The sequence below is a fragment of the Peromyscus leucopus genome, chromosome 3 (assembly GCF_004664715.2).
Source record: "Peromyscus leucopus breed LL Stock chromosome 3, UCI_PerLeu_2.1, whole genome shotgun sequence".
NCBI lineage: Eukaryota > Metazoa > Chordata > Mammalia > Rodentia > Cricetidae > Peromyscus > Peromyscus leucopus.
The window spans coordinates 128,927,361-128,951,174 of record NC_051065.1 but is presented as its reverse complement, the minus strand read 5'-3'; the positions used below and the strand labels follow the sequence as shown (position 1 = coordinate 128,951,174).

Below are 23,814 nucleotides of genomic sequence, written 5' to 3'. Positions count from 1 at the left end.
GTAGATCTGGTTGTTGGAAAGTCCCTTCAGAGCTAAAATGTGGAAAGGTCACCCCCTTTGCCTGGCCCCAGGTCACCAACCCATGTCAGGTTCTCCCACTCTGGTCTTCAGCCACACTAATGTTCTCTATGTGCAAAATCACTAAAGGTTCTTTCATTTTTAATTCAGAACTCAAAGACCATCAGGGAAGAGTCTCCTAGTCCTCCAGTGCTAGCCTTGCTCTGTCTCACCAATGCCACTATTCCCGGAGCACCTTACCTCAGTTCCATAAGCTACACACGCAACCTGCTACCCAACTAGATCAATCAGAATGGTATCGCCTGTTCTCAAATCTTTATGTGGCAAAGCATCATCAGTCACACTTGGTAAAAACCACAGAGGATTCCTGATCTGTGTGTCTGGGATGGAACACAAAAGGTTCAATTTTTAACAGATGTCCCAAGTAGCTTTCCAGTGGATGACTGAGTGAGCACCACAGTGATGTCCTTCTTTGGTGAACAGTGTTGATTTATGCAGAATTGCTACCTAGGGTCATAAAACAGTACCTATTAGGTAAAGCACACACAGCATGAGTCTGGGTGTTCTGTGAGTGTGGGGGGCTAGTGTATGGAATGGGTGGTAAATAGTGATAACCAGTGTTCTGATTTCACTTCTGTCACTGTGGTAGATACTCTGGCAAAGAGCAACATAGGGAACGAAGGGCTTATTTGACTTACAGTTCATCATTTGGGGGAGGTCAAAGCAGGAGCTGAGGCACCTAGTCACATCATACCCACAGTCAAAAGCCGAGAAGAAACACCTTCTTGTTTGTTGTTCATACATCGCTAGCTTTCCTCACACAGTGCAGCACCCAGCTCACAAACGGTGCCACTCACAAGGGGCTGGGTGCACCTCCGTCAATTAAAAATTGAGACAACCCCACATGGGCATGTCCTCAGGCCACCCCAGTCTGTGCATCCCTCAGTCAGGCTCTCTTCCCAGATGACTCTGAATTGTAGCAAATTGATGGTTAAAGCCTATCGTCCCAACTAGTATGTGCAAATCACCACTCGTCCTGGCTTTCCACAGCATTTCCCATCTGATCCGCCACGATGTGGGGTTGCCAGGAAGCTATTGCTAGTACTCCTATCTTACAGAGTGCGGGCCCTCAGCAGTGCCTTGACACGGGAAGAGCCAGTGTGTTCAAATCTAATAGACAAAAATCAGACAACTCACCATTACATGAGGCTATCCGTGTGCGGCACCCAGCACCAAGCAAGCCCAGGGCATGATAAACAGCCCAGAGATGTAAATCCAGCCACTTCCTGGCATGCACTTTGCCTTGGTGATGTCCAAGACTCTGCTCTTACGTGTGATTTGGTTTGTAAGGCTGTTCACTCCTAGCCTCCTGCTTTGTGCCCTTTCTGCCTAGGCATCGCGGTGGTGCCGAGGAGGTAAGCCCACCCCCAAGGGAGCTTACAGTGGCTTACACTTCCTAGGCTGCTACTAATTTCCTGAGTAGCCAAAGACATCCTTGAACTTCTGACTCCCCTGCCTCCACATCACTGGTTCTCTTATTAGAAAGGTGTACCACCATGCCTGGTTTAGGCCATGCTGGCAATGGTACCCAGGGCTTCTGTGTGCTGGACAAGTAGTCTACCAACTGGGCCACATCCCCAGCCCACATGGAGGGTTCTTTATTTCACCACGTAGTTCTCTCTTTCAAACCAGTCAGGCATGTATCCACCATGCCTTTCACTTCCAGTGATATTAACATGATGCCGTGTGGACAGTGGCACTATGAGAATAAATACGTGTTAAGACAAAAGCTAAGAAAAGCTAGCCACACTAACATGCAAAGGCATCTGGAATCTAGTAACATCTGGGTGGCCTGAAAAAGTCCCTATGAATAAAGAGTGGCTTCCTCGTGTTTCTTTATCTACCGATAGAGATATTTATGTTCATAAAACGACCACTTAATTTCTTGGTTGAAGCAGAAAAGACACTGCATTCTGGTGGGAGCCAAGGTTGACTAGGCTCTCCGTGAAAGAGTCAAGGATGAAAGTTCAAGATAGAATTGTACGCGATGGTATGCACTTGTTCAAAAACAGTTCCAGTGAAAGAACGAATTAATGAGACTGATCCTGCCAGACACAGAGAACAGGATGCCAGCACCAGAAAGGAATGCCACACATCACAAGACCCTGCATGCAAACTTCAGGCTGCCCCCGATACTACATCAAACAACCCCAGTTCTCTGCAGCCACAGAGGAGACCTTGAAAGTCTGCATCGTTCAAAATCACAAACAGAAGAACCAGCAAAGCAGGGCATGTGCCCAGGCCCCGAGAAGAGTCAAATGGGCAGGGAGAAGTGGGTGCTGGGAGGTGGTTCAGTTGGTAAAATGCTTGCTGGACAGGCACTGGACAGAGTGTGGAGCCCCAGTGCCCAAGTCAGAAGGCAGGCACGGTAGTTTGCATCTGTGACCCAAGTGCTGAAGACAGGTGGGAGCCAGTCTAGACAGTCAGTGAGCCCAGGTTCAGAAAGAGAGCCTGTCTCAAGATATAAGGGGAGAGTGACTGAGGAAGACACCCAGCCACAATAGATGGCCTCCACAGCATACACCCACATGTGCATGCACACCTGAACAGACACACACACACACACACACACACACACACACACACACACACACACACAAACACCTAGAATCAAATCAGTAACATAGAAAAGATGCCATCAAAAAGCACTATTAGCTTTTCTTTCCTCTTCCTCACTGATGTCCATCTGCCTTTTTAAGCAGAGCCCCACATTAACCCGTGCTTGCTCACTGCTGGGAAAAATGATGCCAAGATTTCAAATAAGCAGTCAGTATCCTGGGCACAGAGTCCCTAGAGGAGTCTGAGGAATGTGTCAAAAATTAGCTCCTTTTCCTGCCTCCCAGCCTCCAAGGATCTTGGCGCTGTCTCCATGCCAATTTCCCACAGTACAACACAGAACCACCTAAAAATCTGGGGCAGAAAACAATACACCAGAACCATTTAAAAATCCCAGGCCAGGTGGGAGCCTGGAGTCCACAGTCTACTCCTTAGTATTCACAACAGCATCGCTCTGGGTTACATCACTAACAGTCAGGCTAGTGGAGTCTAAGTGATATGGTCTCTGCCTCCCCCATCATCACTTACCACCCCACCCCCACCCCTGAGAGTGACCCCCCACCCCACCCCCACACAGCAACAACTCAATTCTCAATCCTATAAATGTCTTTTCTCAGATGTTGTTCTCCCAGTGGGAAAAAGAATGAAGTGAGGCCCGGCCACCAACTCCTCCACAGTTTCTTTTAATTTAAAGTTACAACAGGAGGGAAGAAAAGAGACTTCCTATTAAGGGACAAGTCCCTGAAGGGTCTCTTAGCTGACAATCGAAGGGGCTGCTCATGGCCGCGATCAAATCTAACTCAACAAAGTGCTGGTGGCTCTGTGACTCATCCCAGCAGGGGCTGGCGCTGAGGGCCACTTGAGTTCAGCACTTTGTGGCGCTTGCAAGTTGGTTTAGGATCAGTCACGCAGGGGAGCAAAGACTTCAGGAGGTGTTTGAGGCTTGAGATAAAATGCAGCCTCGAGTACATTGCTGCTCCACTGAACAGAGAGCCTACAGAGGTAAGGAAAGTCGAGTTCCCTCTACCTAGTGCTTTGCTGGGCAAGTTCCCGGAAGATAGTCAAGGTCAGGTGGTCTGCTCTGGTGTGTGGGGTCAAAGAGTATGGACAGAAGCATGAGGAAGAAATAGGACAACTTTTGGAAGGTAAGCCTGAGGACAGCTGCTTGCACAACACTGCCTTCCAGTTATGGGAAATAGCCCTTGTTTAAATACATTCAGGACCATCTGATACAATGCATCCACACCTGGTGGTTGCATTTTGAATATGTTTGAAAGGAGCAACGTATTTTGAGCTCTCCTTCTGTGCTATGCACAGCACAGTGTCTTATGGGTGCACAACCTCATTTAACCTTGACTAGTATCGTGTTCATTTTACAAAGGACAAAAACAAAACACCAGGGAACCCAAAGAACCTGCCATGGTTTCTGATGGTTGTGTATTTCGTTTGCCTGTTTGTGACTGATCCTCCTGACCAGACCTAGAGCTACTAATCCCTGGGCTACACTGTGTGTCACATCTGTTCTGGGAGTCTGATGGACCCTGTTGCTGCCCTGTGGCATGGTACCACTAACCACGGGCCAGCTGTGGATTGCTCCCTGATGCTGGGGCACAGTGGGAGCTGCTGCTACAAGGCAGTCCTTCCAGACAGTGGACTCCTCTACAGACAACTTCTATTTTCCTAACCGAACCACTCATGAACTTCACTAGTCAGATGAATGTCTTCCTGCTCAATCCTCCATGTTGTCCTTGTACTCATTCATATCTACTCTCAGGAGAGTCTATATAGCGACCTGCAGTTAGAGCCTAGCATTTTTATTTGCCTTTACCTATTTATATGGGATGAAAATGTTAATTAGTGAAGGAACACTTACATGAATAAAACATAGAATTCACACCTGTACCAAATACAACATCTTTTTAATAAAACCACATTGTCAATGATCATATAGAGTTGCTAACTGGATTACTAAAGTGTTGATCTCAGACTTAAGAAAGTGATAATTTTTTTTCATCTTGCACTCATATAAGTTTACAAAATGAAGCCTCAAATATACTTATCATGAGAAACTAGGCTGGTTTGGAAGGGAGCAGAAAGCAGAGCCAACATTAACTGAGCAACCAGTTCATGGCAGACACTCTGCTAGAAATGTCATGTTTTTCCTAGTGCCATCCACATGTATCCATAAAGAACATTACAGGTGCCTGAGTAAATGGTTGAGTTGATAAGGTAGATAGGTGCCTGCTGCATGGACAGAAGGACAGTTCAGATCCCCAACACCCATGCAAAAGTCCAGGCGCAGTCCCATGTGTCAGCAACCCTAGCACTCAGTGGGGAGAGACAAGCAGATACCAAATCTTGCTGAGCAGTCGGTATAGCCCATCCCTGAGTGCCAAGTTCAATGAGAGATCCTGTCTCCAAGGATAACATGCAAAGGAATCATGAGAGACACCCAGTGTATCTAACCTACCTCTGGCCTCCACACACACAGTTGTATACATGCAACGTACCAGAATACACACACACACACACACACACACACACACCACAAGAAAGAAAAAGCATTAGAATCTCCAGCTTTAGAGGCTAGAGATGGGCACTGAGCCCTGAAGACTTCTGATCTCCAGATAAGGTTCTGCATGAATCACAGACAGAATCACAGACAGACCTAAACTGAAAAGCTCCATGGCTAATGGGGCAGCATCTCCTGCTTCTGACTCCTTCCGAATTCTCTACCTCTTTGACTTCACTTAGAACTATAGTAAGAACAAAGTTCCTTGGTTTGTCAGAGAATACCAACTAGATATCAGGCTAGAGTACCCTAGGCCCATGACCACTGCACTATTGTCTACCATGGACAATGGCACCATCAAACCATGAAGTAGTTAAACACCAACTGAAGGCCACAGATACATGCAAGTCTTTGGGTGTTTTGTTTGTGTGTTTGGTTGGTTAGTTGGCTTAGGTTTTGAAACTTATGAACAACAGGAATGTATGACTCTATACCTGGAGACAGATTCTACCACCAGTTCTACTCAGCAAGACACACTGTTTCAATAGTTCAGTTTTCCCTTGAATTTTATCATCATGCTGCCCCTATTCAAGGTCATCTTGAGCTGTAAGTGGGACAATCAGTTGCCTCTACGGTCTAACTTGAAGAGCACTGAAAACTTTGAGTTTCTCCAGCTTTCCTTTATCCCTGCAATCTCCACAGTCCTTTCTCTGAGAAACTGGAAGAACATAACAAATGGGGGTATGTGTGATAATATCATCTAAGCAGAGAATTAAACCATAATGAACTATTTATACCTTTGAATTAATTAGCTTATGAGCCAGAGTTTAAATGGGCCAAATGGGGCAGGAATCTTGGAAGGGCTCATCAAAGCAACCTGGACGGCTGTCAAGGGCCCTTCCTGAAACTCGAGGTCCTCATTAGGAGAGTTTTCAAAGGCACCTACCTAAGACAGCTAAAAGGGTAAGAGCTTGGAGAAAACAACTCCAAACAGACTCCCCTAATAGTTTACATTTGACCTTAACTCAATTTTAACGCCAGGAAATTGGATTTGATGACATTTATGAAAAGCCCTACAGAAGCATCCCAATGTGGCCCAACAGCAAGTCCCTAATGTACCAGGGTGTCTGCTCTCTGCCCTTAAGGGGTCTACAGCCCGAGTCACATGACAACATCCAAGTTCATTGGTTTCAGCAGAAGGTGAGGCCCTTGCTACCAAGCTCCATAAACTGCATTTACTCTTCTTTCAGTGGTAACTTCTCAGGCAAGTTAAATCTTGGTTCACCAGAGTAAGTCACTTCTGCACATCCCAAACCCTCCTTATACATGGGCACAAGTGACATTTCTGTCACACAGAGAGAGAATGAACAGCCAAGACCCCACTCACACTTCATAGTCATTAACTGTCCCAACTCCCCCAAATGGGAAATGGAACTGCAAGACTGATCATAATTGGATTAAGACCCATAATTCTTTAATTCATTCACCAAATTGAGGCATTTGGAACAGTTTATTTACAGGGTTGTTTAGACAGTTTTGTGTGGTGTTTCTGAAGATAAACCAAAATGGCTCTCTGAAATAAGTTTCAGAGCCCAAATCATTAACATATGAGACTCAAATGTAGACAATTTACAAACGGGTGTTTTCAAACATTGTTTGGAACAAAATTGGACTTTTACTTTATTAACTATCTACAAATCTAAGTTCAGGATATAGTTTATAGTTTATGTGAAACAGACAAGCACATTTTCCACCTCTAAAATAAATCTGCATTTCTTAAACAACAACAACAACTCCCTGTGTGAGAGTACACTTACTTTAGGCCTAGACAAATAGTTTCCAGGTCACTGTCAGAATTCTAACTCTATGCCATCCCCAGCCACTCAAGTTGTTCGGGTACTGGGTGAATCATGCAGGCTCTACCAATCAATCATATCTTATCAGGTCCAAGCCACACTTAACATCAGGATTCTCTGCTCTTTGAAATCCAGGATTTCAAGAAATCAAGAACCACGAGTTTTCTTCTTCCCATTTCCCTTCTTGTATTTGCTCTGACTGTACCTTGAAGACCCCGACTGTTTATCACCTGGTGAAAGGGTGGAGCTTTTCACAGATGGTACATTCTTGTATGCACATGCATTATATCATATTTTAAAGTGTGCTTTATAAGAAAACATTTCTGCAAGAGGTCAAATTCCTTTCTTTGAAAAAAAGAAAGTTTGAAATTTTTAAATTTATACCTTACTCCAAGAAGGACTAAAAAAGGGGGGGGGGGATGTTATACCTGGCTAAGAACTTCACTCTTTTCATGTACCACCTACTCTGTGTGCTCTAAGAATCTCTTCAAAGACTATTCATTTTCTCTTTTACAGGACCAAACATCAGTCTAAGCAGGATGTGTGTTTACATGTACAAAATTAGGAGTTAACTAATGTACCTCAAGAGCCTGGTGATTTACCAACTAAGCCTAGCAGATGCGAGGCCTGCATGTAACATGCATCCAGCCAGGACCACTTAAATACAACAAAACTAACTCAGTGTTTCTGTGATAAGAAGTAAAGCTTCTCTCAGTGTTAGAAGCTTATACTATGTTAGAGTAGATCAGCACTACCCATCCAAACAGGATACAGAAGAAAAAAATATATTAAATTCCAGAGCAAACAGAAAGCTTCTAGAATAGGATAAGCAGACCACTGGAAAGAAGAGAAGGAAGGAGAAAAAGAAATTCTATCTAGAATGCTACTCTATAATTAACACAAATAACTAAATTATGCGCATCCCTTTCCACCCCCACAATTAAATGTTTTTTAAACAACTTTCGTGATGAAAGATCTACCTTTTAGGCAAACAAAAGCAATCTCTAACAGTTTGAGGATTCGAGACTGGATTGCATCAGTTTTTAAGTGATGCTTGTGATTTTTATCTCCTTGAGTTCTGAGGAATAAACAGTTGATGGCATAATTTCCAAGAGAATTTTGCACGGTGCCCAGGAGAACTTTCGATGTAAGTGCTTAATGTTTTAAATCACTCTGGCTGAATTTATCTAGGCTTTGGCCTCGGAGCTATATTTAAATCAGGAAGAAGCACCCCCTAGAAACTGTGCTCCCTGGATCTGCTTCTGAAAACAGATTCCTCTCCTATCTGCGCAAACAGCCATCCTCAGACAGCCGGATTCCTTTAAAATGAGACAGATCAAAATTTAGTGGTTCTGTACAGACTATGAATTGTCCTCCTTTTAAAAGCTATAAAAGTCAAACTTGTGGCGGGGGAGAACATTTCCGTGTACTTTAAAAAAAACATCTGGCCCTTAACCTAATCACTCCTGGAGATCAAGCCCCCAAACTGGTTTTTCTGATTGAAAACGTCCCTTGTCTACAAATCTCCCACCAGCAGCTTCATTGGTGTGTGTGTGTGTGTGTGTGTGTGTGTGTGTGTGTGTGTGTGTGTGTGTGTGTGTGTGTGATACTAGGAACCATTACTTATGGACACCAGGAAAACAAATCACTGTTGTCTAGTCTGTTTGCAGATTCCCACACTTATTACCCAAAATCCCATAGATTTTCCTCTGTCTTGCCCTTGACTGAAACTGTGCTGAGCAGAACGGGTTCTCTGGGGAAATCTCTTCGTGCCTTTCTTAACAAACCCCTTTGGATATCTGGATACTATGAACATCTCAATTGGGTTACAACAAATTTCAAAACTTTTGCGAGGCAGCAAAGCCAGTAGTCACTCAGAGTATCCCGGGTGGCTAGCTCCGAAAGCAAGCGTGGGCTCTGCAGTACCACACACTTCCTCATTTTGACCTGCTTTAGCTGATTGGGGAAGACTGGAAATAAATTCACATTCCTCACTCTCAACTTAGGCACCGAGACCAGCGCCTTCTGATATTCAGCACGGGCCGGTCTGTTTATTAATAGATTCACTTTGCAAGAGGACTACTAAAATATGTGAACTGTGTCCCGCAGATCTGAGGCCGACAGATCGGTAACTCCAAAAACTGACTCAACTTGCTTCCAACCCGCATAACCTCTGTTCTTTACTTCTTACTACCGTGGCTGTGAAGTGCGAGCTGAGAGTAACCCAGCACGTGAGCGGTCTATACTCTGCACCGAGTGAGGAAGGGGGCTTTAAAGACAGAGCGGGGGAGAGAAGTTGCAATAAAATGAAAGCTTCCGGTCTCTGAAACGTCTCGAATCCAGAAGGATGAGACTTATTTCTGAGATTCTGGGAAGGACTGAAGAGGAGTAGAGAGAGAGATTGCAGAAAGCGAAACAAAAAGATAGGGTTGAAGGTGATAGGGTGGGCTGAGAGTGGGCTTTCTATTCCAGATAGGCGCAGGGGCTTTGTCCAAGTTCGAGGGTCTGTCCCCTGGAGATACACAAGGCTAGCCCAGGGCTGATCCCCCCCTGCACTGATTGCCTCCTGCACCTCGCATCTCCGCCACCACTTAGAAAACAATACAGGCAACAGGACACGGGCTTTCCAACAGCAGCCCAGATAAAGTTGGCCGGGTCCCGCGGATCGCAGCCCCCTCCTTCCCGGAGGGGGAGGGGATGACAGCGCCCCCCGCAGCCTCCCCCGCAGCCGGGCCCAGCCCCCTCCCGGGACTTGAGCAAACTCCCGCGCCCCCTCCCTGGTGCTGCGCGGCTCTCCAGCTGGAGCAGGGCGCCTTGGAGGGCTGCCCGCCACCGGCACCTCCACAGCGGGACGCGCCACAAAGTTAAAACGCCGCGGTTCACGCACCTTACCGGATCTGGTTAATCGCTCCTCTGACGCGGGATGCGCAGCGGCGGGCGGGGGCCCCGGAGGACCCTGGAGACGGGATGGGGCGGCTCGCCTTTTGCACTCTGTGTGTGTGTCTGTGTCGGGGTGTGTTTGTGTGGGGTGTGCGCGCGCGTGTGTGTGTGCGCGCCTGTCCCTCTCTCTTTCTCTCTCTCTCTCTTCCACCCCCCCCACCCCAACCTCTGGCTCCCTCTCGCTCTCTCTCTGTCTCTGTCTCTGTCTGTCTCTCTGTCTTTCTCTCTCTCTCTCTCTCTCTCTCTCTCTCTCTCTCTCTCTCTCTCTCTCTCTCTCTCTCTCTCTCTCTCTCAAGGACGAAGTGAAATCCCTCGGCTGGTCATGAGGCGGCTTCGGAGACAACACAATGCTGGTGCAAATAAATAACAAAAGGCGAAAAAGACAGTGGGAACAATGGGGAGGCGAGGGCAGCGCTCCAGCCGCCGGTGACCGTGGCCGGCGCGCGCCCCGGGGTGCGGCGGGCGGGGGCGGCGCGGCGCGGGGGCCGGGATTGCTGCAGGTCGTCCCCCCCGAACCTGGGGTCCACCCTGACCTCCTGCCCGCGGCCGCGCGCCGGCATCCGAAGCCCAGGAAACCCTGACGGTCTTCCTGCTCTGCTGCAGCCTAACTGGCTTGTAAATAACGCACCGATCACCCACACCGTGCAGGAATTTTTTTTTCCCCCTTTAATCTGCCCTCCACTTAAAGACGAAATGGCAGGAGTGGAAGGAGGCGGTAGGAGAGGGGAGCTCGCGTCTATTCCTGCGCGACCGTGTCTGGTCAAGTCCCCTTTGTCAACTTCTTTCTCGCCCTGCGCCCACCACCCCCTGTCCCTCCTGCGCCCACCCCCGTGTGCAAACAGGCTTTCACCGGATGGCGCGGGCACGCGCGTGGGGGGTCTGCGTGTGTCGGTGGAACCTTCTAGGTGGTCAGCAGACCCTGGCTGGAGCGCCTGGAGGCTCGGGTTTTGAAGCCACTAGTGCCTTCCGGGAGCCCAGCTCTGCACCCAGGTCCCCCGCTGCTGCCTTTTGCGGGCGCTCCGCACTCACCCACTCTTTGGGGGAGAGGGGTGGTAGGAAAGTTTAGAAGCCCTCTGATCTCCACCTCTGGGGCGGCTAAAGTGGTTTGATTCTGTGTGCATTCAGCCAAGAAAAAAAATATATCACCGGATGCCCAAGAGCCAGAGGTTGATATTGAGGGCGAGATGAGGCTGGGCACTGAGTTCCGGAGCTGTGCCACTCGGGAGCGCGAGTTACATCACCCACCAGCAGAAACTCGGTGGGTGAGCCGCCCCAGGCAGAAGCTGCCGGGCTGATGGAAGCCTGTTCGCTGACAGCTCCTGAGCTGCCGCTGGCTGAGCACTGCTCTTCTTGCTTTCACTGACTTAAAACAGCTGCCAGGAGGAGGAGGCTGGGGAGGGGATCCCCAAGAAATCTCTAGACAGGGTTGGGCAGAGAAAGCGCTCCTGCAGCGACCCAGTGGAGCGGGTCATTGGGTAGCCACGACCAAGGCACTGGAAGGAATTGATGGCAAAGGGGGCCCAATAAAACAATCCTAGCGACATGTTTGCTTGTTTGTTTCTGGCTGCCCCCTCCTCTCCTTTGGCTTTCGTGGACTTGTGTGTTCTCCATGACCGTCTGTGATGCCCCTGGGAAGAGTATCTGTGGCCTGCACTGTGTCCCCAGGCACCCCCAGCGTTTCCCAGAGTGCACCAATGCTGCCCGCTGCCCAGCGATCTATGACCCTGCTGTTTGTTCTTGTGCCCCCGGAGCAGAGCCCTTGGAGCAGCTTGGGAACCAGGCTCAGAACCTGCCAGTCAAAGGCCCGCTCTCTCTGGCAGAATTATTCCCTGACTCCTGTCTACAGAGCAGTTGTTACGAAGCCATACAGACAGTGTCTGGATGCCCAGGACACCCACAAGCTTGAAAAGGTGCTTCTCGATTTCTGCCTCTCCCACCCTTGGTAGGTGGATGGCTAATACCTTGGGAGTTTTGCACTTGTCTAGAGTGGAAAGTTTGCAGGGAGGAGATGTTTTGGCAATTGATTACTTCGTACCTGCTTTCTAAAAATGGCTAAACACCTTTCCCTTGGAAGAAAAGTGAGAAATGCAAATCTTAATAACTGGAGGCAGAAATTTCAAAGTGTAAACACAACCATTATCCACTCCCACAAAGAAAAGCATCCCCTTCAACAAATATTTGATAGCACAGAGCCCAGTGATTAAGAGAACAATCCAATAAGCCCAGAGCTTGGGGGGGGGTATGAATTACCATGGGCTAAGACTTTATAAACCAGGTGGTCATTCACTGCTCAGTGTGCATCCTTAAACACCTTCACTATAGTCCCATAAGTATTAATGAGAGAGCTGAAAATATAATAATCACGTAATAAAAATATGAAACTCTTGGATTAATGTGGCCTCCCACACTGAAAAAACAAATCTGTGTCTGAATAAAACACTTTCCATGTGTGTCCCTTTTCTCCACAGGCTCTCTGTCCCTCCAGCTGCTAGTCAGTCATTTGCAGGTGTGACCTTCTAGCTTGGTGATAATTGCCTTCTCCCTTCTGTCTAAGTGCAGCTCTTACTCTGAAAGGGTTCTGGGCTGCAGAGATGGCTCCGCCTTCAAGAGTGTGTTAAGAGGACCGAGTCGGGTTGCCAGCACCCACATCAGGAAGCTCCCACTTTGACTTCAGCTGCAATTAGATATAACACCTCTGGGCACCTGCGCTCACAGACACAGACACGTGCACACAACTGAAAATAAAAATGAATCTTAGAAAATAAGCAGTTCTTGCCACATGAAGGACTGTCTATTCTCCTGATAGTTGTCTTTCAAAGTTGTCTCTTTGAAGGTCACGCCTAGTTTCTCCAGGAAATGAGCAAAAGGCAAATTAGGACCAATTACAAAATAATGGCCCCTCACTGTGCTGATCAGAATATCTGTAACCTCTGTAAAGGGGTTGCCATACATGCGTTAATTTCCACAGGGGTTTGGGCTTTCTGGAATGTTCCATATGAAGACAAGGGAACGAAGCAGATTCTGTCCCCATGGGTCTCTGAGGGCCCCTGCTTGGCCCGAGCCAACCAACCAGAACAAGGCCAGGGCCTCTCTTCAGATGCCTTACTTCTGCTTCTTCCATGTTCCAGCTTCAGGGGCAAGCAGGTGTCCCACTGACAGGGAAACGGGGTTGATGGAGAGGGGAGAGAGCAGCTCCCGGTTATTGAGACCACATGCTCTCCAGACGAAGCCATGGTCGTCATACATCAACAGCAGAGCTGATCAAAACTTCCCGCAGGATTCTTGTTTGTGTTAAGCTTGAAAAACAAACCCCTGTTGAAGTGGGGCTATCACACTGAACATCAGTGTTCCCTTTTATCAAGCATGTACTACATCCTGGGTTCTTAGCCAAATGCTTTTTGAATGTGTTCCTTTCTCTCCCTCACAGCACAGATTTGCAAGAAGTGTGACATCCCTGCTCTGCAGAAGGGAAGCGTGGCAAGGCCCAGGGACTCGGCAAAGGCCACAGCACCAGGGTGCACATCAGACTTGGCCAGCTCCAAGACAGGCCGTTCCGCTTCCCCTCGACTCCTCCCATATCATGCCAAGGCCAGCCCGCAGTGGCAAATATTAGGTCATTATATATGTACAACTTAAGATGACAAATTTAATGTTGGGTTCCAGCTCATGAGTAGAGAACTTGTCATTAGTAGAGTACTTGTCTGGCATGTACAGAACTCCAGTCTCAGTTCCCATTGTAACAACAATGAAGTAAAATACAAAAGTTACTACATAAATTCCAGACAAGAAGAGCCTTGCTCTTTGGATAACTATGAAATTCCCAAGAAACTATATGTGTACCATATGTGGAATATGTGTGTGTGTGTGTGTGTGTGTGTGTGTGTGTGTGTGTGTGTATCCAAGGTTTCAAACAATATGTATTGAATTGTCTTATTTTATAGACTAGGTAATAATTATATATTATGTGTACACATATTTGCCCATATAATTAATACATATTTAAAAATTTAAACCTTGAAATTCATATACTTGCATGGTCACTGCTCTTTACATGATGTGCAAACCCAGATGTGCTCAAACATGCCTGTCACCACAGTACTTGAGAGGCTGAGGCAGGAAGATCACAAGTTCAAAACTATCCTGGGCTACATTACAGGTTTCAAGACATCAGGACTACATAACAAGATCCTGTCTGAGAAAGAATGGATAGCTAAGGTAAGTGAGCCCTCAAGGCAAGGCAATGATAGGAGTTACATAACTCCTATCATTTCACAGACGGGAAGCAACATGGAGAATTATGTAAGTTCAAGAAGGCTTTACAGAAAGGAATAGAGCCTGGGTTCAAAGCAAGCAATGAGTGACATTGCATATAGGCATCGCCATATATACACAGAATATACACACATATATTAATGCACATAATGTACCTACATATGTTCATGGACAGACATAAACTGCACATAGCTAGAAATCATATTAATAGCAACGGGAAACACTTATGGATGAATGAAAAGTCCCCTGTGCTTAAGATATTCAAGACAGAATGTTATGGCCATCTGAATTATTCCAGTGCAGCTAGAGATATGGGGGAAGTGCTATTAAATGTTAGTTATTGGCATGCAATATTAGTTCCTGACCTATGTGCACAAGGTCTGTTGGTAGATTAGTGCAGTTGTATGTGTTAAAACATCAGAGAGAAGGTACTTGTGAATCTAAAAATGAAAAAGGAGGAATACAGTCCCTATTCATTCTGTAGCCACAACAAAATATCAGACACAGGGTAGTTTATAAAAAGAGGTTTATGTATCTCCCAGTTTGGGAACTGCAAAGCCCAAGATGGATGGCTGTTTCTCCTCTCAGGAGGGCCTCTCACCATCAAAACGCAGGGTGAGTGTGCCAGAGAGTCCTAGCTGTGGAGACGACCTAGCAGCTCCAGGCAGTCCTTGACAGAGCCCAGACTCTGCTCACCAGGGCCACACCCCACGCCCTGTCACCTTCCATTCTTTTGTTGACCCAGGCAGGTCACCCAAACTCTGCATTGGGAAGTTCAGCCACAACACAGCCCTGGGGGAGACAGCCATCAGCCCACAGCCCCACAGGGAAGCATAGAAAGCCCTGAGAAGAAAAGGGCAGCCACAGCAAGGCAAGACAGCAAATGCAGCCCCTTCCCAGGGGCGGGTTGGCTGTTGGATTTCTTAAACTAGGGACATGCTCCCATCTCCTCCCAGGAGCAGGAGAATAACGCTAAATGTTGATGTAAGTTCAGTAATTATGGACTCAAAACTCTGACCTCCCTCCAAGGGAACCTTAAAACATTTAATAAGAATTTGAGATAGAGGAATGGTTTGTTCACTCCATTGCTGTTCTCACCTGCCTCTCCAGAAGTGAGGTTCACGTCAATTCTGGGCAGTGAACTCCAAAATCCACAGCTTTATAAAACTGTTTCGAGTTTTGGGTTTTTTGTTTTTTTTTTCCCCCTCTCTCCCTGAAGATGACCTCTGGTGTCATATACGGAACAGTAGTAACTAGAGACAGCTTCCAGGCATGCTTCACTGGCTCCCAGCATATTTCACAATCTCCCAGCATACACCACAATTTCCCAGCATGCTTTATAATCTCCCAGCATACCTCATCTTGACACACATCCTGAGTGTTAACTATCCTGACTTAATGAGCCCCTTAAGAGAAACTGGAAAAAGTTGCCTATTATCCCAGCACTTGGGAGGCTGAGGCAGGAATTGCTGTGAATTGAAGGCCAGCTCGATTTACCCAGTAAACTTCAAACTAGCCTGAGCTACAGTATCCTGCCACTCACTCAGATGCCCTTCCCAAGGTGAGACAGCTGAGGAAGTAAAAGCATGCTAAAGACATGAGTTGGTAAAAAAAGAGAGAAGCCTCTCTCAGACGCTGTCCCCTCACTTGTCCTTGCACACATATCACACACTCAACAGTAAGAATAAAATCTCTGAGCATGGTGGTCCATGCTGGGCATTCCAGAACTGAGAAGACCAAACCAGGGTGATTGCAGTTCAAGACCAGCTTAGCCTACATACTGAGTTCCAGGCTAGCCTGGGCTACATAGTGAATGCCTCAAAAGTAAATAAAAACAAAAACTATAATCCCTTGTGACTGAGATGCCACACACTAAGCTCTCATTGAGAAAAAAAACAACAACTTTGGAAGCCGATTACAGATACATATGTTTTCATTTAGAAACTACTATGAAATTGAGTGTTCTTTCATTTAAACGTTCCCCTGTGGTGCCGCAAATTAAAGATTGGTAGTGCGGTATTAACAACCAAGAGCTGGACCAAATTGAACTGGTTAAGAACAGTTGGTTAAACTGCTGACAATAGTTTCTGTAGCTAAAGCTGACCGAAAAGGGAGGTCACTTAAACATGTTTTTGTAAATCTAATTTTTTTAAAACTTATCCACTTGGGTATGTATTTTAGAAAGAACGTTTTATGTCAGACACAGTTTTAAAAATGAAATAATGTAGAAAGCCCGGATACTTTATAAACTCCAAACCACAACCACGCTGCTCTCATTAGTGAAAGGGGTTTATTACACTCACTGTTAATTTTTTCCTTCCTGGGATGAGAACCAGAGGGAATGACAAAATTAGTTCTAGGCAAATGCAACAATGTGCGCTCGCCACAGCTTGTCCCCTAACCTACAGGGCTGTTGGTTTATTTATTTGTTCATTCATTCATTCATTCATTCATTCATTCATTCGTTCAATTTGACTCATCATCCTTCACTTTGAATAATGAGCATACAGTGTGACGGTATTGGAGGGTGGACCTTAAATGTTAATATTGCTTCTCTTGAGTGTAAGAGCCAGAGATGGGGGAAGTGCCATGCAGTGCTATCTTCTGGACATGATGTAGCTGTTACAGCCATGAGCTCACAGCAGATTGGTACCCTGCCCAAGCTCAGCAAAGGTAGGGTAGAGGATCCTGAGGACCCAGTCCTGCTGAGGTGCTATTGGGAGTGGATGGTTTCTGAGGAGGGAGAATCAGTCTCTTTTTGAGGATATGGCCACTGGTAGTATTCTCACACTCCCATGGATGCCCCACATTCATCAGAAAATTTAAAAGAAGAAAATTATAGAGACATGAAATTGTCTGAGGAAACATGGAAAGAGTTGGAAGGAGAAAATATGTCAGATTTCATTGTATACATAAATGAGATTTTCAGGAATAAAGAGAAACTATTTAATTGTCTTTCTTAATATATGAGTTGCCCCCAAGCTTAGCACTCGTAATATATTCTGTGTTCTTTACTGTTACAGTATTTTTCCTATAAATACATCCACAGAATTTGTTTATAAGCAAAAGAAGAAACAATTGATGTTTTAGACCTTTACAGGCACATACACATAATCCCAGCACTCAGAAGCATGATGCAGGAGAATCAGGACTTAGAAGCCAGGCAGGATCACACAGAAAGATTGAGGCCAGCCTGAGAGTGCGGCCACAGCTCAGAGGTAGAACATTTACCTACTGTGCCTGGGTTCAGTCTCCAGTACTGGCCAGGAACAGAGCTGTCAATCAAGGTCATAATTGTGTGTGCACACATATGTGTGTATGTCGAAGTGGGAGGTGGGGCCTCAGAGGGCAACAGGGAGAAATCGGTTCTCTCCTCTGCCATGCAGGATCCTGGGCATCAAACGCAGGTTCTTAGGCTTGGTGGTCAACACCCTTACCCTCTGAGCCATCTTGTCAGCCCAAGGTCATGAATTATAAGTTTGAGTCCCACTAGTGTGTGAGTGTTTGAATCTGTGTACAAATGTTGACACTGGCCCCTCTTACTTCTTCAGATATGTAGTAAGGTGTTAACAATCACATCATCCACTATAATTAATATCAGATGATGAAATATATTGGGCAAATTAAAGTTGGAAAAGCATTCACAACAAAGAAGGCAGTTTAAAACAAATCACTAAAATGTCTTTGCTTTAATCTCTGCAGATTGTTTAAAGAGCACAGCTCACTTCTCCATCTCAAGCTATCCGGGCCCTCCAGGCCCTGTCTTCTCAGGATTCTGATGGAATTAATATCTCTGCAGAAGCAGGCATTAGAGCCACTGCCTCACGCATGCCAGGTAAGCATACTATCACTGAGCTACATCAGCATTTATCTGTCTGTCTGTCTGTCTATTTATTTAGACCCAGGGCTGGCCTGAAACGTACCAAGTAACCAAGGCAGACCTGGGACTCATTCAGCACCCGGGGTGCTAAGATTACAGGCATATACTGTCATGTTTGGCTTACATTTATAATTTAATCAACAGTTTAAATAAAACAAAAAACCACATTACTTTAATGGACTTTATATGAAGCTGTCTGCATAGCCAAAATGACTCTTTCCAGACATGCTGTGAGATAGTGTCATCAATTTGATTACTATCCTACTACTATGTAGCTGTTTCCTCAGAATGTAAACAATCTCTCCCAGAGAGAGGGGAAAGAGGGTGTTCTCATGTGACTTCACCACCAGACTTACAAGGTTCAGGAAGTTCATAAAGTTACAAGACTCACTAGATCCTACCCTAAGGTTACATAAGCAGTGAGCTCGGCTGGGGAGCAGAGACTTCCGTGGAACTGCTATCATTTGAGCAGGGAGCCAAGGGCGCAGCTTTCCTTCTGGGCAGGCTTTGGTTGAAGCAGCTGCCTTTAACTCGTGTATGCTCCCATAGGCAGCACCAGTGACACACTGGTTCACTGAGACAGACTTGGGGGGCATCATTCCTTTGGTCTATTTTCAGTGCCCTATCTAGGGTAAACAGATATTTTCTGGAGGCTCCCCAGGCAAAGTCACATGGAATCTGCTTAGGAGATTTGCTTAAGAGCCATTTCCCTTACCCCATCCACCCCTTTGACTACACAATGCAGCCAAAAATGTTTAGCTAATTTAACTTTCAATGCATGTAATACAGGCAGCTTCTGAGTGCTGGGTACTTACCTGGGTATAGCTGGGGCCATTGATGCCCTTCTCACTTTAACAAGATTGTGATATATAAAAGCACTGTAACAGTTTCAACCCAAAGAAATAATGAGATCGAAAACAAGCCGGGGTCAAAGGGCAGACTTCAGCGCAGCATTGTTTAAAATGGGAGAATTTGCCTCCAGACGTGTCTCCAATAATATGCACAGCTAAAAGGTCCTGGGGTGTTGAGTTGGCTATCAAAAAGATGGCAAGTCTTCCAGTTAGCATCGGAGAAGGGCCTTTTTCCTGCTCTGGGCCTATGTGGATAAAACACAAGGGGACAGGTCATTTCAAAGAGGGCTTGTGGGCTGCGGAATCAAAGTGCTTTCAGGTTGTGACCAAAGATGGACACATTCTACAAGATGACGTAGTCAATGGGGCTGTGTTTTTCTGGTAAATATCTACATTTCAACATTTAAGAAATAAAACACCCAAGCAAATCTGGATTACAGGGGAAAGGAAATGACTCAAGTACCGAAGATAGGACCAGAAAGTAGGAGAGGATGGATAAAAGTGACTGAATAAGTGTCCAGTTTTCTGAGACAAAGTAATGACCACTCATTCCATTCTATAAAGAATAAAATAAACTGGAACTAAAGATAATACTGAACATAAAAGAAGACGTTAGAAGGCCCGGATTTGAAAATCACCTTGAATGGCCTGCCAACTACATTTTGGTTCTGAGAGAGTCATGGTGTGTCTGACAGCATCCCAGATAAAGATGGTTCATAGACCACAGACGTGTCCCGTGTCGAGAGTGCACGGCCCAGCTATGGTAGCCTCTCTAGTGCTAAGAAGTGGTCCAGCGCACATACGGTTTCAACTCCACAGTGGAGGACCTTCAAGGGAGTGACCATGACGTTGCTTCTGAGGGTGCGCCATGTCCTGCGGGGAAGCTCCTGAAGGGCCAGCACTGCAGCCACCTGAGAGACATGACCCTCAAGCCTCACGGGTGGGGGTGGGGTGGACACCACAGGACATGTGGAACCTCACTGGCTTGTCAGCAGTCATTCTAGGTGCCAGAGATGCTGTGATCAGCAAAGGTTCCTGTCCTCATTGGAAGAAGTCAGGAATCCTACAGGAGCAAGATGGGAACTATGGGAAGAAGCAACACCCCAAAAGTTGGTGAGCAGTCAGTGTTTAAAGAAGAAAGAGTGTGTGGTGATTATGACAGACTTGGGACTGCATTGAAAAATTCCTTTCCACAAATGGTAAGGTTTTTTTCTACTAGTTCAGGGTCAGTCAGTTTCACATGTGCTGGACCCGACATCCAGCCAAACTTATGCATGCAAAGGGCAAGCTTTGTCTGTTTCTCTTTAGAATGAAATTTCTAGAGAGATGAGAACCAAACCCTGCAAACACCTCAACAGCATGCATCAGGCTGTGGTATAAAATTATTTCCCCAGAGGCAGAAATATGGTTCACTAGGGAGAGGGCTTCCATGTGGCCCCCACAGCCTGAGTTTGACCCTGACCCCAGAAGGTACAGGAGAGAACCAGAGGTTTCCTATGATCTCCACACACATGCACATGAATGTGCACACATTTAGAATTAAATTTTAAGAGTACTTTTAAAAATCTATTCCTAGGGATACTGCTTCAATAGGCCATAACACTGTAAGAACACACAGACCCAGCTCTAGCTAAGTCTATGTTAAGTTATCTATTTACCTTGTTCACTTACTATTATAAAGATCACAGATGATAGCTACAAAAATACTCGGTAATCTTTCAAGACAATTGTATCAAACTCTACCGACTTACAAACTTCAGTGACTGTCAAAATAGCGGTAGTGTATACTCACAAAAATAATGAAGTCGTAGAATTTGATTCTTGGCAACTTTGCTTAATTGCTTATTTACCCATTGTTTCATTTTTGAGACTGAGTAGACCCGAACATCTTTGACCTTGCTTTGTAGCCTAGGATGACCTTGAACTTTGGATCCTCCTGCCTCCTTCTGGGGTCACAGGGATGTGCTCTCATGTCCAGTGCCGGGTTTAGAGCCCAGAGCTTTGTGCACACAAGCACACAATCCAGTGATCTCCAGCCCGCCAGAGCAACCGCCTTCAATGAGACTGGAAAAGATTGGGCTAGACAAACACCTGCTGCCTCTCGGCATGTTGCACAAAGAGCAAACCGTCATTGAAGCATGGAGACTGCTCCGTATCTGTGGAAGGCTTCACACCTTTAAGAGAAGGGAAACATCACCACAAAAGTGAAACTGACTCAAAAAACCAAAAGCAAGAAAAACATTAGAAATTAAGACACAAAGATGGGATCTATTCTCTCCTCCATATACAAATGCATTAAAACAGACAAGGGGAAGTCCACACAGAGACTTTTTAAGAATCAGAGCCCCTTTAACGCTGAATTTCCTTCTGTGGGCCAGGATCTGCATCCGAGTTCATCATCATTCGGCGCCACGGTTTGCAGAGGAGAAAACTCCCCTAAGGCACTGTCAGATCTGCTAGCCTTGCCCTTGCTGCAAATGGAATCTTAGAAATGAGTCCACGGTTATGCAGCTCCAAATCATGCAAGAGCTTTTTAAAATCGTTCACCCTGTCTGCCTTCCAAGCACCAATACCTCAGCAGAGCCCTAGACACTGAAAATAACATTTAAGTAAACAAGGTGGTCTTCTAAGATACAGTGTTTCTGTCTTAAGTGACAGCTGAAAGCCTTTCACTTCTTTTTTAATTTCGATACTTTGCAGAAAAGAAAACTTTCTTTCTCCAGGGGCGGCTTTCATGTCGGACTGATTCATACAATTGACTATGCTGCATTATGCTTCTGGCAAGTGGGAGGAAAGGCTAGACTTCAGAGGAACTAATTTCGTGACCTGTGGCCCGCACACAAGGACAGTGGTACCTTGCCTGGCCAAGTCACAGAGGCCAACCCACAGCCCCCAGACCTTAGCCACTGGCTCAGGGCAAAGAGCAGGGAATTGGAGCACGGAGAATCTGGAAGTAAGAAGTGAATCTCAGAAAGTGTCTTTAACTTGATTTTCTCTGTCTTGAGAGCAGCACAGTCAATAAAAGTGATAACAAGATGCGAACACTTCAGGTTAAAGAGATGGTTCAGTAGCGAAGAGCCCACTGCTCTGGCAGAAGACTGAGGTTCCCAGTGCCCACATCAGGTGACTCACAAATGGTTGTAAACTCCAGCTCCAAAGGATCTGACACTCCCTTCTGGCCTCCATGGACACCCAAACCCACTGTCATCATACATGCATGCACATACACACACATAAAATAAAACTTAAAAAAAATAAGACTTAGGACCCTTGTGTGTGTTTACTCTGCTAAGCTATGATGTATATTATCTCTTTTAATCTTTATAATTATCTCTCTATTATCAACAAGGAATCTGGGGTACAAACAGGGCAAGAAACTGTTTTAAGATTACCTACCTAATATCTTCTATATAGAAATGCTAGAAATGTTAAAATAATGCTAAATCCCAGGCAGTGTGTATTGACCACCCAAATACCCAAGGACTAGAGAGATGACTCAGTGGCTGCTTGCTGCTTTCCCAGAGATCCTGAGTTCATTTCCCAGTAACTCACATTGGCAGATCACAGCCACCTGTTACCTCCAGCTCCAGGGAATCCAGCGCCACCTTCTGCCTTCCACAGATACTGCACTCATATGTGCATACAGTCACACAGACAACCACAGAATTAAAGGGAAAACACATCTTTACAAAAATCAAACAACGTGTAAAGAAAAGTTTATATTATCTTACAATTGTAACACCTTGTAAATTTGCAATTATAAACACCCAGAAAGAAGTCCACAGTATGAAATATAATTCCAAATGGACTTCTGGCTTCAGTTAATGCTGGGAAAGCTAAGAAGTAATCACTCCAATCCTTAAAGTAAGAAAAAGCTTTAACAAAAACAAAATTAAAAGAGAAACTTAGCTAAATAAAGTGCCAGGAGTTTTCTGAGAGTCATGCAGAATTCTTGTCTCCAGGTAAAGTCGGCATAGATGGGGTGTTCAGAGTCACAGTTGGTGACCACCTCCCTGAACTGGAGACACTGGATCTGTGCATTTATAGAGAGGACTCACTGGTGACTGGTGAATTACTGGAGTCCATGTGGGAACCACCCGGGAAGTGATGAGTTCCCCTCACCTTGGTAGATTTTTGCCTGGAGGAGCCCCACAAGGCTCTCACGGTGTACTGTCATTGCTCTGGCTCCAACAGGAGTGGTCTACAACCAACCACAGAAAAACCGTGTGCCCAGAGCCTCCTCCATAACGGAGGAAAGACTTCACCAGAGCCTCGTGGCCACTGGGAGAATGGCACCCTCCATTCCAGCACTCTTACCTTTCTTCAGTTCTCTTAGTTGATAAACCATAGTTAGCAGCCCTAGAGCCAGAGAAGGGAGCAGAGGTTAGGGGACATGGGAAGGAGAAATTGTAACAGAGAAGACAAATTTACAAGTATTTCAATCCTTGAATATAGGGTTCATTTTATCTGATTACAATCTAGAGTGCATTTTATCTGATTGTATGGACTTTCCTACATGTCCATACATCCTAACACCACCGTAATAGGATGTCACTGCAGAAACCTCAGATCACAGCTAAAGAACTAAAAACAGAGACGAGTGGAAGAACACTCAGGGGGCCCAATTCTGAAAAGGAAATAAAATCAAGAACAATAAGTGATTTGAAGATTCTGGCAACATTGCTATGAGCAAACAAAAACCTAAATATGGACTTACCAGATCTGACCAGTCCACATGAGCAGTAACTTCCATGATTGCCCCTGAGGAATGTTAGTTGGTTTTCCATATATAGTTTCCCAGCCTACTACAAGTAGACTAAAAATCTCCTTAGAAGTAGGAGAACTTCATGATCATACTCCATCACCAGA

General features: G+C 45.7%; 1 protein-coding gene across 2 annotated transcripts in view; it reads right to left on the bottom strand.

Moving 5' to 3' along the window:
* Nucleotides 1-10,059, bottom strand: part of Sox5 (SRY-box transcription factor 5) — a 1,007,323-nt gene extending 997,264 nt beyond the window's left edge. The window contains exon 1 of one of the 2 annotated variants that reach the window (XM_028891773.2): nt 9,890-10,059. The gene's annotated coding sequence lies outside the window, so the exon portion shown is untranslated. The remainder of the gene's footprint in view (nt 1-9,889) is intronic. The other variant, XM_028891774.2, reaches the window with a different exon arrangement.
* Between the last annotated feature and the right edge of the window lie 13,755 nt (nt 10,060-23,814).